Here is a 17,204-nt window from a genome sequence, read left to right as displayed (position 1 = left end):
CATCCAAAAAAAAAAAACCAAAAATAATAAAAAAACAAAACAAACGAACAAACAAATAAAAACCACCAGACACAACACATGCAGGACATCTGGGACACTAAGAAAAGACCAAAACCAAGAATAAAAGGAATGTGCAAGGAAAATGGAAGACCTGTATGTGTATAGATTATATAAATAGAGTAATTATATAGGTAATTTGTCAAACTGAACTCCTTTATTATTTAATATTTATTACATACGTTTAAACTAAAAAGAAGTATTTAATCACCGAATTTTGTTAGATATATAGCCAGGACAAGAACATGTTATCATTAGAGTTAATCATTTCAGTAAATTCTTGATTTTTTTCTTCTATAATATTTAATTTATATGGCTCTATGTTAAGGTCTTTGATCCATTTGGAGTTGTGTTTTAAGCAGGGTGACAGCCCTGACCCTGTTTGCATTCTTCTGAATGCAGCCATCCACTTTGGAAAACCCCATTTGTTGAAGATGGTTCCCTTTCCCCAGTCTATATTTCTGGCTTATAAAATATAAGGTATACATAGGTTTGTGGCTTTATGTCTGTGTCTTCAACTTGACTCCATTCATCCCCATGTTTTTTTATTCCTATAGTGCAATTCATCACTATAACTTTGTAGTACAATTTGGAATCAGTAATGGTAATCTCTTGCAGTATTTTTCTTTTGTTGTTATTGTTGTTGTTTGTTTATTCAAGACTGTTTTAGCTATTCTAGCTTATTTGTGTTTCCAGTGTTCCATAATATTATCCTTTTCTTTAAAAGGACAATTAATTCTATGAAGAATTTGTTGCACTTTAGATAGCGATTGCATTAAATCCATAGAGTAATTTTGGTAGAATGGACCATTTTACTATGTTCATAGTACCTACCCATGGACATGAGAGGTTTTTTTATCTTCTACTCTTTTCAATTCCTATTTTCAATATCTTAAAATTTTATCATACACATCTTTCACTAGCTGGTTAGAGTTCTGTCAGTTTGTGAAAGATGTTGTTTCACCAATCTCTTCCTCAATTCATTAATTCTTTGTTAATAGAGGAGCTATTGATTGTTGTGAATTAATGTATTATCTTAGTTGGTTGAAAGTGTTTATCAGCTATAGGAGTTACCTAGTAGAATTTTTAGTCATTTACATATACTATCCTATGACCAGTAATAAGGAATACTTTGCCTCCTCTCCAATTTGTGTTTTCTTGATTTTTTTTCAGTTGTCTTATTGCTTTTGCAAAGAAGTCAAGTATTACATTGAATAGGTATGGAACAATCTTGTCATGGTCCTGATTTTAGTGGAATTGCTTTCGGTTGCTCTCTGTTTAGCTTGATGTTGGCTGTGAGCTGGCTATAAAGTGTCATAATATATTCAAGTATTTCCTTTGATCCATAATATCTCAAGGACTTTTATTGCAATGGGGTGTTGGATTTTTGTCAAATGCCTTTTCTATGTATAATGAATTGGAAATGTGGATTTTGTCTTTCAGTTTGTTTATATGGTGGGTTACATTTATTAATTTATACATGTTGAACCATTCGTGCATCTCTAGGATGGAGTCAACATGATCATGTTGGATTTTTTTTAGGTAGTCTCAGATTTAATTTCTAAGTATTTTATTAATAAATTCTGCATCTATGTTCATGAGGGAAACTGGTCTGAAATGTATTTTGTTGTTTATTATGACGTTTGGGTATCAGGGTAACTATGACCTTGAAAAAACTAATTGGGTAATGTTCAAATGTTTCTTCAGTTTATATTCTGTCAATCAATTCAAGGAGTATTGGTATCATATCTTCTTCTTTAAAAGCCATGCAGAATTCTATACTAAAACCATAGTACTAGCATTTCAGTTTAGTACACATTTAATGACTGCTTTTATTTCACTAGATTATAGGTTTTTTGAATGCTCATTTGATCTTGATTTAATTTTAGTAAGTGCTAGGAATTGAGAAAATTATCCATTTCTTTTAGACTTTTTTAGATTTGTTAGGGTATGAATCTTTAAATTATATCCTTTCAATCCTCTGGATGTCCTCAGTGTCTATTGTTATGTCTTAGTTTTCATTAAGGGTTTCTGGATCATATTGTTTCATTGATTCTCTTTATTTTTGGTTGTTGTTGTTTCTTTTTTATTGACTTCAGCCCTGAGTGTGTGATTATTTTTTACCTTTTACTCACTCATTTTTGTGTAATTTCTTCCTTTAAATTCAATTCCAGAAAGCATATTATTCCTTTCTTAATTTCTACCTTGACACATACTTCATTCTTTAAAAAGCTATTGGGTTTACATGAGTTCATAAACATTCCATTGGTTTTTGTATTTATTGATATCCAACTTTAATCCATGGTAGACAATTAGAATGCCAGGTATTATGTGAATATTTTTGCATCCGTTGAGACACTTTTTTGTGTGTCCAATTGTATGGTCAGTTTTGAAGACAGTTCCATGACATGCTAAGAAAAGGGTCTGCTTTTATTTCACTAGATTATGGGTCTTTAGAATGCTTATTTGATCTTGATTTAATTTTGGTAAGTGCTAGGAACTGAGAAAATTATCCGTTTCTTATGTTTAGATGAAATGTTCTGCAAATGTCTGTTAGGTTCATTTGGCTGATAAAGGCAGTTCATTTCAGCATTTGTTTAGTGTTTGCTTTCTCCATCTATTAGCAAGAGTCAGGTATTAACATCACCCACTGTCAGTGTGTGAGGGCCAATATGTGACTTAACCTGCAGCAGTGATTCTTTTTCAAACTTGAGTGCTCCTGTGGGTGGCTCATAGATGTTAAGAATTGAAATGTCCTCTTATTGGATTTTGATTTTGATCAGTATACGTTGACCTTCTTTGTCTCTTCTGGCTATTTTTGATTTGAAGACTATTTTGCTAGATATTAGAATGACTACACTAGCTTGTCCCTTAGGTCCATTTGCTCAAAATATTTTTTTAATCCTTTTACCCTCAATTGATATATATTACCCATGGTAGAAGGAACTAATGGCACATAAGATGCTGTCTTACGGACAAATGGTATGAAGGTGAAACATAACTTTCTACTTTAGTATAGTCACAGTATCTTCTGAAAGGAAGCAGCAGCCATAGTAGTTAACTGGCCACACCAAACCAGTCCAGAATTTTCTACTGATGAGTAGAAATTTATGGGCTCACTATCCTACAGCCTCATTCAAGTTTAAAACTTTCCTATTGTTCTCATTGTTCCTCATTCCCCCTCTAAACGTTAAATTTTCTTTTCCTTCATTCTCTCCTTCAAATCCAAGTACAAGATGTAAGGAACTAATAATGAAAAAATTTAAATCAACTGATAGACATGAGCACAAACTCCTCAAAATGGCCATTAGATAGTAGACACTTAGGAAGGATGTGGGAATAAGGGAAAACACAGCTCAAAATGCAAATTGCTAAGGGAAGTTAGAATAGTATGGTTTGTATAGACTTTAGATTAAAACGTTATCTGAATATATCACCTGTATACACACAACTTAAATGTTAACATTGTGTCATTGAAGGGAAAGACAAGGAGGTGTGTGTGTGTGTGTGTGTGTGTGTGTGTGTGTGTGTGTGTGTGTGTGTGTGTGTGTTTGAGGGGAGGGGAAAGTAGAGACAGGGTTTCTCTGTGCACCAGCACTGACTGTTCTGTAACTCTCTAGATCAGGCTGGACTTGACCTCTTAGAGACATTCTTGTTCTGCCTCTGAGTGCTAGGATTAAAGGTCCATGCCACAGTGCCCAGAGAGAGATCCTAATTCATTCTATGTGGTATTCTGCATGTCCCTGCTCAATCTGTTAAAAGATATAATCAAATTTGTTATAAAAACTGGGCATATCATATTTGTTTAATTAAAACTTTGTGAGCTAGGTATGTACGTGTAGCCCTGTATGTCTGTGTGCACCACGAAATGAATGCAGGTGCACACAAAAGCCAGAAGGGAGTAGTGAAACCCCTGGGGCTTGAGTGACAGGAGGTTAGGGGTCATCTCAGAGATACTGGGAAGTCAAATTGTGTCCTTCATGAAAGAAGCAAGAGCTCTTAGCTCTGATTTGGTTCTCCAGCCTGGTTATATTCTTTTTATTTTTATTTTGGAGGATGAAAATGTTGTGTTATGAGAAAAATGACCAATTGCAGACAGACAGTGATGAATAAGCAGATTGAAAACAACCCCACTATGAAAGGGGTATCTGTGAAATAACTTAGTGTTTTCATAAATGATCACTTTTTTTTTCAGCTTGATTAGTTTTGCTTTTTATTTTAATTTAATATTTTAACTAGGCAGTAATTAAACTGATAATGATTTCCACAAATCACCTACATTTTGCATTTGATTGTGCATTTCTGTTTTTCAGCGTCTTGTAATCCATTTCCTTTAATTAAGTCACAGGATGAAAAATGTTGTCTATTAAACATCTATATTTAGCTTGAGATCTTGAACATAGTGAATAGTTATTGTATCAGTTCACTGGTAAAAACTATAAAATACAAATTTGTATCTAAAAATAGGGCTCTTCTAACTTGGAGAGTAATTATAAGTGGTGTTAATTGTATGTTGGTTCATACTGTTTTAATTTTTTTCCATTAAAGGAATTGTTGAATGTGTCAAATTTTCAAGATGAGGATTAAAAATAAATTTCTTTATTAATAGTAAGCAAACACTAGCATGGTTTACTATGTAAGTGAATTTATTCAATGCAATTATTTCTATGACTCTCCAAAAATATGACCTGATACCCAAGAAGTAAATGGTTAAGTGGCTGTTTATCTATGTATCTATATATCTCTGTATGTATCTCTTATCTATCTATCTATCTATCTATCTATCTATCTATCTATCTATCTATCTATCTATCTATCTATCTGTTTATCTATGTTTCTATCTTTGTATCTATCTGTATTTATCAATCATCTATGTATGTATCTACTTATCTATTTATTTTCTTATGTGTTCAGACTCTGGCATCCACAATATGCTCTTGTAAGGAAAGTAAAGGTTAACATTTGGCTCATTGTAATAGTGGAATTGGTGTTTATTCCAGTGACATTCAGGATGAATAAGATATTCCTAGTATGTCAAGAATATATCTGATAAGCTGGCTTTCTGATTGCAGTGGTTACAACGATTCTGGTGTTGTAGCATCTTAGCCACTTATGTCTTAGGAAGTAGGTAGGTAGGAGCTGCCAAGCAGCGAACAGATTTGTTTGTTTGTTTGTTTGTTTGTTTTATACATTCCTTTAGCAAATGTCATTCCAACTTAGTTCTGGTATCTCTTCATGACCCACCTCATCCAGGAAACATCTTCCCTCTTTTACCATCATACTATTCATCTTTGTGCACAGTAGGTCTAGATCCTTTAAAAGTTACAGTAGAACCAAGTTCCAGCCTTTCCAGCACTTATCTCAATGGGTTGTATTAAAATCATTTGCATAATTGAATGTGCTTTACTCTACTAGAGTCTGAGTTCTGTGAAACTGAAAGTTAGGTAATCCATTGATTATCACTGCTCTACCCAGTGCAAAGCAATATCTTTGTCCCACTGAACTGTTCAATATATACTTAAAGAACGAAAACCAATATACTGGACAATAAAATTTTACCAAAAATTTCACATAGGCCTTGTTCAGCTTTTTGACATTAAAAATTGCTGCTGGGACCTGGCTTCCACATAATAGGAGTCAAGTGCACTTCATTGTCCTTGTTTACTGATGACTAACAGGTTTATCAATGTGTTTGTCTGTTAAATGTCAACATTGATTACTCGCCAAATGTTCACCTGTGAAGGGACCCTTTCAATCCATGGGTACCTCCTCAGTGCAGCAGCACTGCCCAACAGTCGATAAAGCGATAGAATACAAAACCATGGTTGCAAAACCGGAAGAAAATATAAAGTACCTGGTTCAGAAGCATGAAGAAATTTCAAACATGACAGCAGTCCATTAATCCAAGAGTTAGTCCTGTGAATCTGCATGCAAGGCACACACATACAGCCAGATGTGTTACTTAGCAAAAAAAGAATCCATGTTTTCTGTTTGTTTGGCTTGATGTTGCTTTGTTGTTGTTATTTGTTTCTGAATCTGATTTTTATAAAAATCCTTCCACACTTCCTATTTGCTCTCATGGGTTTCACTGCTTCCCACCCTCTTCCACCAGGTCACACACCACCATTTAGACAAGAAAAGTATTATCCTAAGAGGAACCAGAGGAAGGGCATTTGTATGCAGAGCAGACTTCCCTAGTCAATGCAGTCTATGGGAAAGGGGTTAATAGTCCCACCCCTAGGTCAGTTCTCTTGGAAACTCTGGAAGGCCATTGTAATAGCACAGACTTTCAGTCAGGAGGGAAGGTATCAGCTGTGCTGTCCTCAGTGAGCCATTGCTGCTCCTGCTTGCAGTTGCTGGAACACAAAGCCAAGCTGACACCCATCTGACTTGTAATACTATACTTTGAAACCCCAAGCGTAACTCCTACATTCATCACACACTTGGCAAAATTCCTTCCTCTCTTCCCCTTCATTTACTTTTGGGTATCATTTGTCTTAATTTCTGTCTCTCTCATTAGATGGTTAAACCCTTATTTAGCCAGTGCTGTGATTACAGCTCTCCCCCACAATCTTATAAATAGCCTGGTGTTTTGAAATGATTCTGAATATTATGCATAGGTGTTAAAATAATAAGTGACGCATAAACACATCTCTTGTTTATAAACCCTGAGCTTTAATTCAGTTTTTTTCTTTTCTAGATTGCATTAAAGCCATGTTACTGTGGGTGGGTGGGGATGGCTTTCAAATGTAAGCTCTCAGAAACATCCTAATATGTTTAAAAAAAAAGTGACTCCCCCATGGTTCTGAATCAGTAGCCTTGGGAAAATTCCTGATCATTTTCATGTATAAAATAGATAAACCAAACATTATTAGCATCTGAAACACTTATGGAGAGTTATTGTCTATATTTTAAATTGTGTTAGAAGTAAAATGTCTAGCTCTCTTCAGTGTTTTCCTGAAGAATGGACTGACCATTGTTTGGTATAACTGAGTTCTCAATATATACACTGAGAATATTGGATATTCAACAAAGATAGCTAGAGAGATTTGGTAGCCACAATGGTTAATCTTTGCTGTTAATTAGATTGGATCTAGAAGAAACTAAGACATATGTCTTGATCAGTCAGTAAGAGGATTTCCAGGTTCAAATCAATGAAGAAGATTCTCTTGAGAGTGGACAGAACCTTCTGAATGTAGTCCAAATATAAATAATCTGAGCTGTTATAAAAGATTATTTTTTATTCCATTTAGACCATATAGTTCCCAAATAAAATATATAAAACATATTTATAATAAGCCTTAATGCACTAAAGCTAGGCAGAGATCAACCCTCTATACCATTGACTACTTCCCTGTCAATGACCCTGTTCCACATGGCCACCCTCCTACTCCAACAGTCACGCCTTCATGGCCGTGTGGGCAGTATCCATCTACCCCCATGACAACTTTTCTCTTCTCTCCTTCTCTTGAGGTCTCTGGTACATGGTGTAAGGTTCTTCTCCTCTTAGAGCAACCAGGTCTTGGGTAACACTATTTAGCATTTAAATACATAGCAGCAGCAAAACAACTCACTACACTGAGTAAAGAGCAGTGTGATTTTGCCTAACAGTATTTTCTTCTTGCTGGCGAATGCATCAATTCTGCAACCTGTTGTGGTTGCCATCTTCCCGTGAAATTGTAGCCTAGCTTCCTCGCTCTTCCAGAGTAAAATGAAAATCAATACCTCTCCTGGAATCCACTAAGCTTTCTCCCATAGACTGATGTTATTAAGGCATAGTGCTTCACAGACTCAACCGCTATTGTTTTCTCAGCCTGTCCACTGTGTAGACAGCTACTGTTGTGCTCCCAGCCCATAACACGTAAACACTCTCATTAATCCCATGACCCAGACATACCTATTCATGCCATTCTCCAGAGCAATGGTTATCAGCCTTTCTGAAGTTGTGACAATTTAATCCAGTTCCTTTTGTTGTGGTGACTCCCAACCATAAAATTATTTTGTTGCTACTTTATAACTGTGATTCTTTCCTGCTATGAATAGTAATGTATATATGTGGCATTTGACTCCTGTGGGGGGTCACAATGCACAGGTTCAGAAACATTGCCCCAGAGAACCCTGACTACAACAAATTTATTTCTGCAGAAAGTAAAGCTGTTGTTGTTTGTTAGCTGGGAAGGAAGCTAGTGGAGATGACAATCGAGAGCTTAGAGAACAGACTTCTCAGAAAATGTCCTATAGCACCTTATTCACATCATTTCAACAGTAATAAGCAAAAGAGAACCATCTAGGAAATAATTCATCATGATGATTGATCATATTGTGCTGACATAAAATGATGGGAAGTGAACCAATTTGTCTTGTTTCTGAGAAAGTAAAACAAAGAAATAAAGTCACGATTGTACTGCTGTGGTTTGGTTACCTATGCCATGTATAATAATAGGATGAGTGAACACAGCATTCTGAAAACACAGTCTTGTCAAATGTTTTCACCTTTGGCCTCCTGCTGCCTTATAGAACCTTTGTTTGTCCAGCCAGGCCTTACTCCAGTAGTTGGTGTGAGTGTAATACTGTTGCATAGCCATTTCCTACAGGATTAAAAATCTTCCATTTGGGAGAGAAACTCCTTAAGACTAGATGTTACAAAGAGGTTAAAATAATAGGCTGTTGTAAGGGGAAGTGAAATATTGCAGAGAAGTTGATAAAGTCAGGAAGTGAACAACTGAAAATAGCTTCAGGAAGTCCCTGAAAACGAACAGACTTACTAGAATCCTCTCTTCCCAATAGGATATAAACAGTAAAAAATGGCTGAGAACTATTCTAATTAAAGCCAAGCTGCCAAAAAAAAAAAAACCTCTCAGACAAATCTAGGCACTGGGAATAGACAGAGACCAGCTGAAGTATCTAGAAGAAAGAGACTAGCTGATGTATAGGAGAGAGACTCAGACCAACTGAGCCACCTAGAAGGGATATGTGAACTAATGAGCTGCTTGCAGGCCATGCAGTGTGTCCCAGGTTTCTAGTTTTGTTGAGATGTCTGGAGTGGGCTTTGGTGATGCATCTGTATTTGAATCATTTTCTACTCCTGTTAGTAACCCCTCATTTCTACTTTACTAAATAAATCCAATCAAATTCATTGGGTCACAAAGTTGAACTTTAGTATTATTTATACTTTAGTCTGTTCTGTATTTCCTATTTGGAGTCATATATATTTGTCCATAGTACTACATAAAAGTTATATCACATAGCCAATATAATGAGAAAACAATGTCTTTCATTTAATTCATGCATAACCTTTTAAAAAATTTACACAGTATATGATGTACTTTGGTCTAGGTGTACAATTGTTGAAAGACTTCTCATTATTCACTTTTGTGGTGGAACTATATACTATAAAATATATCATTATGAACTGTGTTCTGTTTCATACTGTAGATACGTAAAATTGTTTCTTCTATTGGACATCGTAGATTTTTGATTAAGATCATCTTTTTCTCTGTCAATCCACTGCCCCTGCCACTAAAGCTAGTTTATGTTCTGACAGCCTTCTATCTTTATTTTTTTCCTGAAGTTGACTATTTTCAGTTCTATATACAAATGAAATCACATGTGGTGTGCATAGTCATTTTATAAAATACTAAAGATATTCCTTAAAACTTAAAAGTATAATTATTATATAATCTATCAATCCTATGACTGGGAGTGAACACTACAATGTTCAAATCAATATGGTAGAGAGAGATGTGCAATCTCACACTCATTACTGTATATTTCATGGTAGCCAAGGCTTAATAGCAATTTATGTTTTTATCAATGGATGAAAAGATAAATAAAATGAGCAAAAAAACGCTATCCAGTCATTTAAATCAAGGAAATTGTGCAGAAGCAAGAGTATCTGTGAGTGTATTATGTTAAAAGAAATTAGTTACATAGAGCAGTACATTTTGTTATGTTTGGCCCATGTGGTAGTCAACACTTGGCAAGTAAAAGAAGCCAATACACAGTTTCTACCGTCTACATAGACTATACACAGGCTTTAGTCATCAAGGTAGCGAGAAGTATACTTAGTAATGTGGATGAGGGAGATAGCTTGTGTTTTCTAAAAGAGGAGGCTTTGGACCGAAGCCAGTTTCTACTGAATAACTAACCTCACAGTTCATTTCCTTAAATGTTCCTTTTTTTCTTCAGGAGGACTAAGCTAGATGATACGAATTATTAAATAAATCAACTATTAAACTTGAAATTCATTTACCATACTATTTAATGTCTCAATAACAAGCTTGAGAAATAACATTCTGGTCATAGCTTATACTTCTATACTAAATTCAACTTCCTCCTTAAAACTGGTTGCAAGACATTTGTATCAGATCAGTCTTGATATTATTTCCTTTAGAGCAGATGACAGGATTATGAGATATTTCCATCTGATTAAAAATGTTGGCAGTTTTTCATATAGTAAATTTTTATAAAATAGTAGATTTCCTAAGTTATGGTCTTTAGCGAAGGGGCAATTTCAAGTATATGTAATAATTGTTTAATTAACTTCAGATATCATCCTCCTGGGAGGTGGGAGAACAAAGAAAGCTGGCATAAATATTATTGGATCCTTTCATTCTATTCTCTGTGTCTATGACTTGGAAGTCTTAAGTCTTCAGAAAATTTGTGAGCTGCCAAGCTAATTTGACAGCTTCAACTTAGGGCAGAATGTCTTGTAATTGGACTTCTTGATAAACAGCAAGGTTAGAGAAAGGGGAAGATGAAAGAAATGGCATTTTAGGGGAGAAGAAATCAAAATAAAAGCTGTGGTTTGCCTGATGGTTTATATTAAATAGTTAATTTATTTGAAAGTAATGTCTTTTCTCAAAGAGCTTCTAAGAATTTAGAAAAGTTTTCCATAATAACAGTATTTATTAAATTGTTGCTTTCAAGAGGCCTCTACATTAAAATTATAGCAGATAAAATAGGAAAAATAAAAGGTTATTCATGGTCTGTAAGGAAAAAGGAGACAAATTAGATTTAAAATGTTATTTTCTACTAATTTGTATCCAATTTTTTTCTTTCACTTATTTCCTCAGGTATTTTAAATGGACCACTCACCTTAGACAAATATAGATCAAAAGAGTTTGTGTGAGTGAGACCAGTTTTCAATCAACATGAAAATTATTCGGTCTATTCTTTTTCACATTTTTTCTGGGAGGATAGTAGCCAATTCACTTGTAAGTCTCTTTATATGCAACCAACATTTCTCACCTTCAAAGAACAGCAACAAACATATCAGGCTGTGCATGTAATTCAGGTCTGCTCTGAGATAGCTAAGAGCCCAAGGAGGCTAGCCATGGCCTGGTGGTTTACCACCTCACCAGTGTCGATGTACACAAGGCAAAGAGTTCATGGTCTCATGTTTTTAATTAAATGTGCTGTTTCCGCAAAATCATGGCACGTTTTCAAATGCTGATCTTTAATTTAGTTTATTACTTTAGAATTTTGGGTACTGTTTGCCTCATTACCACGCCTCCTCCCTCCCTCCCACTGCTCTCTTGTCCCTTCAGTACCAACTTGCAGAATTCATTTAATGTTGCTCATATGTAAATGTGTTTCAACCTTGACAACACTGACTTCTTTTTTTTTAAATTGGATATTTTCTTTATTTCCATTTCAAATGTTATCCCTTTTCCCAGTTTCCCCTCTGGAAACCCCCTATTCCATCTGCCCTTTCTCTGTTTCTATGGGGGTGCTTCCTCACCCACCCACTGCCTCCCGCCTCCCCACTCTGGCATTCCCCTACACTGGAGCATCAAGCCTTCACAGGACCAAGGGCTTCTCCTGCCCTTGATGTCAACAAGATCCATCCTCTGCTTCATATGTGAATGGAGCCATATGGGCCGATCACTCCATGTGTACTCTTTGTTTGGTGGTTTAGTCCCGGGAAGCTCGGGGGGCGGGGGAGTCTGGTTGGTTGATATTGTTGTTCTTCCTATGGGGTTGTTCTTTTCTTCTGAGAAATTACTATCTCTCCATGCCTTTTCAGTGACAACTGTCACTCAGTATCTTTTTCAGCCAATAATACTTTATAAATGATATGAATACCTGGGCTATATTTTCCAAGGACCCAGCCCCTTTTCTCCGCACTTGATTCCTCTTTCAGAAGGTAAATGTGGAATCATCTATCATGTGAGTTTGACTCCTTAAATATGTTGACAGGAAAGCTTCTGATACTTACATGAGGCAAAGCAATCTTACCAGTTCAAAACTTTATGTAAGAGCAGGAGAAGGCTCTGTTAGGAAACTTCCTTGGTCATATGTCATATGCAGCATGTATTGTAATTATCCAAATGAGATTTCACCTTAGATCCAAGCCTTTGACTATGGTCGTGATTAGAGCCATTCAAGTTGTCTAAACGTTCTTCATACTATCTAGTCATTTACTTTCATATTCAAGGAAAATAAATAAAATGCAACAGACCAATCCAGTAAGAGAATCATTCATTTTTCATGAATAGGCACGAACCATGAAATCTATTTAACACTGTATAATTGAACAGTAGAATATGTGACTTTAAAATTTCTCTTAAAAGACAATTTTATATGTCAATCCTCATATATGTAGTAATCAAAGACCCTCTGAGTGACATAAATACACCCAGCCCTGGCAAACATATAATCCTTATTTTTAACTGAAGATGAAGGCAAGGGACTTTGGAAAATGTGGGCAAAGACTGAACCTATTTCTGTCAGAGTCGCATTGCTGAGCCTTGACCTAGTCAGTGCATGTATTCCCATCTTAGAATCCACAACTGTAATGTTTAAGGAAAATGAGTTCTTTCCTACTGTAGACACCATTTAATGAGTGAAAATAATTTCTGTGTTTTACTGTGAGCTAGAAATTTAAGAATCTCTGGCCTTCTTCCATTAGTGCCTTCCCTTTTGTCTTGTTTTAGTTTTGTTCTTTTAAGCGTGTAAAGCATCTCCTGGTTGGTCAGTAGTGTCCTGGGTGGGTTCTTGACATCTTACCACAGCAGTAGCCTGAGAAGGGGAATGTGAGTCCTACAGACGTGTTGTTGCTGCACCTTAGCCTATGTCTGCAAAGGTATTTAACAGCTCAGTACTGTTATTTTGCTTTTCAATCACAGTTGCCTGAAATGATCTTCATAATTGCTGATCTGGTTTATATATTTTTATAATTTACATATATGAGATTTATTTATAGGTAGCATTTTTTTTTCAGAAGGAATCTACATGTAGCCAAAAAACTGTAAAGGTGTTCACTATTTTGTGGAGCTATACTGACATCTTTGGTTAGGTTCTGGTTGATGAAACTTTAATGTAGAGATAGAGTAATAGGGAGATGGACAATTTAAGGGTTGAGGAGCAGATGGGATCATCCAGACGCATTGGTATCAGATTGTACGCTGTTTTGGACATAAATATATTTATAAGAAAAAGTTGAAAAGCAAAAGAGAAAAAATGGTTGAGTCAAATCTAAATATTTTAATGATACTAATTACATATGTAAATTATTAATGACACACTGAAAGCATAGCTTGTATGATTAAACAGACAAAATTGCTCAGAGACATTCTCAAATGAGGAGTAAGGTGTGTTCTCCTTATGACAGTAAACAACGAATAAAGGTATTGGGAGAACCAAAAAGTTCACTTGCCCTCAAAATAAAGATTTAAAACCACACAGCCCCACCAAATATTCTCTGTTGTTAGGATACCTGGTCTGATGGCCATTTGCTTGGCGCTCCGCTAATACTTGGGTTTGGACGGTCTGTTCTACGAATGGTGCGGGCATATCCATGCCAGAGGGGTGAAAAAAAAAAAGCAAAGAAGTAATTTTTTTTTTTTTTTAAATTCAAGAAGCAATCGCAGAATCGCAGAATCCGTGTTTCTGGGATTGTGTTATAAGGACACAGGCGGACTAGATGGAGCTGATTACCTTAGGCTGGAAACAGAGAGTCTTTCTGCCCTGCGGGGGAGGGGACGCCTTTCATGCGCAGCCCTCCTCTCGGATGCTCCCTCCCTCGCATTCACTTGCAAATCACTGTGTGCTGGCAGGAGCCGGCACTTCCAGTCTCTAACCTTCTCATGGCGAGTGCTGCAGCTCCATCAGCAGAACCTTTCTCTCCTTGTGAGGAACGGCTTTCCCCCCCACCCTTTCCTTTTCCCCCCTCCCTTAATCAGAACCACTGAATGAAAGCCAATCAGAGAGAGACTTCGCCCCCCCCATCCCCGTTTTCTTTGGTTCCCTGCGGTCCAGAGTTAAAAGTGACGCTGAGAGAAAGCTTGAGTTAGACCGAAGTAGAATCAGTGAGAGAAAATAACAGCAGAAAACAAACAAAAAGGGGACAGGGTGACAGTCTCTTCAGGGTTATTTGGCTGGAACCAACTTCCGTTTTCCAGAAGCTGATGAAACAAGGTAGGAAGAATTCACCTCTTGTCTTTTAACTCCTTTAAGGTCTTGCGTTTTCTTCCCTTGCTGGGGGGAGATATCGGGGTAAATATGTTTCTGCTTTTCTTTTTAAGTTATACGAGCAATTATTCCAAAAATCTTTACCTTTTAATAAACAAATGAGCATGCAACTCTTCTTGATGAGTTTCCAGGAACAACTGCTTTCAATGTAGGCAATAGGAAGCCGGATAAATAATATATTATGTTCAACAGTACGGGGGTCTTCAGAGTGGAGTTTCCGAATTCATTCATTCAGAGCAATTGCTGAAAATGTTTGCGGAGTGTAATTAGTCATGCTCATTCCTGTTTACCTCTGTTTCAAATGTCAGCTTAGCAGGTAAACACTGTTGGCTGTGAACTCTAACATCAGCTAACATTACTTTGCATTCCATATGAACGGATTCACTCCTCACTTACCCCTGGTCACAGTTCGTTATCCCTTCAGTCTAGAGAGAAATGACAGTCAGAGGACAGATGCCTTGAAGCTGTCAGTGGTCACTAAGCATCTCCACGAAGACAGTCGATTGACATTCATCAGAAACAGGATGGGTACAATTCCTATGTTCACCTTTTATATGAGTCCGAAGTGTCAGGGGGTACAATTAAAGGGGGTAGGGGGAGTAAACGCACGCAGTCAGCAGTTGCAGCATTTATTGTCTCTGCTGCATTAAAATCCATATTTTATGTGGTGTTAAATTAATGCAGCATGCTGGCAAGTCTAAATGGATGTCCTCAACAAGTAACTATTATAGCACTGTACGCATGGGCCAGAGTCTGCAAGTGTTTTCATTGCCACCACAATAATAACCAAGTATCTCTTTACTATGGGAAGGGGAGAGGCTATAGGTATAATCAAAGACAAACATCATTTTAAAACTGACCTATCATCTCTTGCTTTCAAAAAAGCAGATCTCTTTCCTACAATTTTTGGTCCTTCATTCCAGTAAAAGCTTCTATTATCCAAAGCGGCACATGCCTTACTTCTCAGCTCTTCTTTGGAGATGCCTCTTTCTTCCCCTAATTTTTTTTCTCTTGAAAAAAAAATCTATTTTAAAAATAATCTGTCCCTGTGATGCTGCTGACAACTGTTATACTTCAATGCATATGTTAGGAGTCTCTCTCTCTCTCTCTCTCTCTCTCTCTCTCTCTCTCTCTCTCTCTCTCTCTCTCTCCACCATCCCCCTCGCTGCCTTTCTTTTAAAACGTAGTTACAAGAGCTTCACTGTGGTGAATAGCACTTGGCAAGAGCGTGCTCATTTTTTTAGGTCTGGTATGGTGAGGATTTTTAATTAGTGGAACTTTCATGAAAACATTATGTCATTGTCAGAGCTGTATGTTCATTTTTAGTTACAGTGAGGAAGGAAGAGGAAGAGAGCCTGTGCTCTAGAGAAATGGGAAATGATAAGTTGCATGGGTAATCTGCACCCTGGGGTGGTAAGTGGGGCACATATGTATTCCGTGTGCAGTGCAAGAGGAGATGCTGGCTTATTTGGCCAGAGAGGAGCGAATGGATTGAAAAGTGAGCCCATGTGAACAGCCTGTGTCTGTGGCTGAGGGGCACGTCAATTGCAAAGCATCCCAAGGGTAAAAAGGTAAAGAATTGCTTCCTTTTCTTTCTTTCTTTTTTTTTTTTTTTTTTGACTATGTTTTAAAGTCTGACTCACTGTCTGCCTGCCTTAAACCAGACACTCCTTTGGTTTCGAATACTGGCAGTTAACAAATTGACTTCAGTGGTGATTACATATGTTTTCTCTGACTTCAAAGAATGGGATGACATACATTGTGATGTTGGGGTGGGGGGTGGTTGGGGACTCTGTGTGTGTGTGTGTGTGTGTGTGTGTGTGTGTGTGTGTGTGTGTGTGTGTGTGTGTGTGTGTGTGTGTAGGCTGGTAGGGAATTAGGAAAACCAAATGGGAACTGTGTGAACCCATCTACCTATGCACAGAAGAAATTAATGGTTAAATTACCAGGTGCTTGATTAATGCTCCAGGTGAGACGCTTTGATCTTTATATAAAAAGAAAAAAATCACTGTTCACCAAGAAGCACTTGGAATTCAAAGCTTTATGTCAGATTTTTTTTTTTTTAACCTATACTGGGATATTCTTGGTGAAAAGAAAGATTTTCTGTCTGGAAAGATAGACAGCTCTGGAAAACTGGCACATAATTAAGAGAGTTCATGGAATATGAAAAACATATAAATAAATGTATAGTTTTCCTAGCTAGAATTGTGAAAGTGAAAAGGTTAACAGTAAAAAAAAAAAACCCGTGAAATCCTGAACAGACTACAAGGTGAAGTTCTTGACTGTTACTTGCTTTCCCATATACACAAATAGCGAAGGCAAACTGTATAGATCTGGCAGATTTCTTGTCACATAGCTGTTTCCTGGGTCAATAAACCTACTTTGCAGTAAGAGATCCAGCACCACATCCTCCAGGAGTATGTCATTTTATACCACATGTCTCCACTAGGCGGCAGCACAGGCACAGCGTTGGACTGAGCATGCTGATTCAGCAGCTGTGCAGCATGTATCAGTTAAATGTTCTAACTAGGAGTCTTCAGAAGGCACAGGAAGCCATTAATACGGATCAGGGCTACACACTCAACTCCCCGAGTGTAGACCTCGGTCTTGGAGAGCATATTTGTATAATAGAAGTCAACCCCTGCTGATGTCACATCACAAGCAGGTACAGA

General features: G+C 36.9%; 1 protein-coding gene and 1 long non-coding RNA gene across 5 annotated transcripts in view; one reads left to right on the top strand and one right to left on the bottom strand.

The window, feature by feature from the left end:
• Positions 1–5,328: 5,328 nt before the first annotated feature.
• On the bottom strand, positions 5,329–14,176 carry LOC116897109. Its single transcript, XR_004387396.1, has 3 exons — positions 13,999–14,176; positions 13,778–13,835; positions 5,329–5,981 (listed from the first exon to the last, which is right to left on the bottom strand). It is a non-coding gene; the product is annotated as an uncharacterized LOC116897109 (long non-coding RNA).
• The window catches only part of Cdh10 (cadherin 10), a 198,682-nt gene continuing 195,652 nt past the window's right edge, over positions 14,175–17,204 (top strand). For 3 of the 4 annotated variants that reach the window (XM_032898752.1, XM_032898751.1, XM_032898749.1), the window contains exon 1: positions 14,175–14,478. The gene's annotated coding sequence lies outside the window, so the exon portion shown is untranslated. Of the gene's footprint in view, positions 14,479–15,662; positions 16,104–17,204 lie in introns of those variants that run through there. The other variant, XM_032898750.1, reaches the window with a different exon arrangement.

Source organism: Rattus rattus, chromosome 3, assembly GCF_011064425.1.
Source record: "Rattus rattus isolate New Zealand chromosome 3, Rrattus_CSIRO_v1, whole genome shotgun sequence".
Lineage (NCBI taxonomy): Eukaryota > Metazoa > Chordata > Mammalia > Rodentia > Muridae > Rattus > Rattus rattus.
The sequence above is the reverse complement of the archived record's forward strand: the minus strand, read 5'-3'. Positions and strand labels throughout refer to the sequence as shown.